Source organism: Triticum aestivum, chromosome 5A (genome assembly GCF_018294505.1).
Source record: "Triticum aestivum cultivar Chinese Spring chromosome 5A, IWGSC CS RefSeq v2.1, whole genome shotgun sequence".
In the NCBI taxonomy this organism is placed as follows: domain Eukaryota; kingdom Viridiplantae; phylum Streptophyta; class Magnoliopsida; order Poales; family Poaceae; genus Triticum; species Triticum aestivum.
The window spans coordinates 546,333,038-546,334,744 of NC_057806.1; the positions used below are offsets into that span (position 1 = coordinate 546,333,038).

General features: G+C 50.9%; 1 long non-coding RNA gene across 1 annotated transcript; it reads right to left on the reverse strand.

Moving 5' to 3' along the window:
- Positions 1–458: 458 nt before the first annotated feature.
- On the reverse strand, positions 459–1,029 carry LOC123107587 (uncharacterized). Its single transcript, XR_006451698.1, has 2 exons — positions 838–1,029; positions 459–729 (listed from the first exon to the last, which is right to left on the reverse strand). It is a non-coding gene; the product is annotated as an uncharacterized lncRNA (long non-coding RNA).
- Positions 1,030–1,707: the final 678 nt, after the last annotated feature.

A 1,707-nucleotide genomic window follows, 5' to 3' on the forward strand; every position in this document is an offset into this window, starting at 1 on the left:
TCTATGAGAGTAGGGTTCTCTCTAGTAAACTCATGAAAGGTCATGGAGTATGACGCATAAGCTCCACCCGCGGGGAAGCCCCACGGTAGACACGTATTGGTCAAGGCTTTATGTGAAGCTAGATTCGCAGAAAACTTGCAGTTCAAGGCCCAGTCCACTGTTCAAGTTGCTTACTAGTAGGCCTGGGCGTTCGGTTCCCCCGAACCGATCGGTTCGGTGCTTCGGGTTTCCACAAAAATCGGTTATTAGATTTTGCTGACCGATCGGTTTCCTAAATAAGCACTAACCGACAAAACGGTGCACGTACACTTCGGTTCGGGTCTCGGTCAAGACCGAACAACACCGATGTTTCTGCAAGACCAACTTCGGTCTCAAAAACAAAATAGAATCACAGTCTTGAGGGTAAGTGACAAAAGGAAAACCAAGCATGCAACAGAGATTCAGACATCCAGGCTATATGACATCGATCAAGATCAATTATAGCAAAAATACACGCTAATTACAAGCTGTAATTCATCCATCACCTCAGCCCTCTCCACCCCCGCTGTTGAAAATTAGAGCCCCAGATCCATGCGCCAACCCACTTCCTTCTTTATTCCATCACATACCAAGATTTCCAACACGGATCTGTGCATCGGGCTTGAGCAGAAGAGACAGTCGCTGCCTGGCCGGTCATCTTCCATCTCCACGAGCAAGAGCACTGCCGTCAGATGGATAGGAGGGTCGGGGCTGAGAGGTGGAAGTGGACCGCGCCGCCGGCCACAGGGATCAGTAGAAGTAGAAGACATGGGGTGGCAAGATTGTGAGCTGTAGGAGTGCGTTGTAGGCGAGGGGTACCTTCTGCTTGGCGTGGATGCAGAGGCCGAGCTGCTGGCCGTAGGTGGAGTCGGCGCCGCGCAGCCGCAGGGAGGTCTCCATCGCCACCGGCGGCAGCGGCAGCAGGTGAGGAGTGAGAGAGAGATGGATATGGTTAGTTGTTGCAGCGGTCAAGAGAGTAGCAGGCGGCGGCTAGGGATGCGGTCGAGGTGCCGATGCGGATGCGGCAGGGATTGGGAGAAGGATTTATGGCTCTTGAGGCCGACTGGTTGGGTTGTGGGCTGCGGGCTATGGGCCTGTGACTACGTAGGTTTCTCTCGAGTCCATCTTCTTCGGTACTTCGGTGTATTCGGTTACTCGATACGTACACCGAATTGACCGAAGAGAGTTCGGTTTTTCAGATTAGCTGACCGAATTTATGGCTGAAGAATTCGGTTTCGGTGACTTCGGGTTCGGTCACGGTTAGTTCGGTTCGATACTTCGGTCATCGGTTTATATGCCCACCCCTATTTACTAGTGTAGCATAGAGTTCTAGGTGGAAGTTCAACTTAACAGTCTCCACTGTAGTACCAGTATATAAAATAGTGTTTTGGAACCAAAGGAAAATTTCTGTGTGCCTCTGGGATCTGGTGGGAGATTGTTGGAATTTAGTCTATTTTGGGCAGCCCAATAACTATTTCAGGAATTCCTAATAAATCCTAGAGACCCACTTAGCCCATTCGTGCAAGGCAAGTGATACTACTAAAGTTTAGTCCCACATTTCTAGTTTAGTGGAAGTTGGACCTCCTTATAAGGGAGGTTCTTTCCCCACTTGTACGAGCATGAGAACAAGAGGGATATCCACGCGTGCTCCTCCTCCTCCGCCCGCCACGCCACGCCACACCTCGCCTC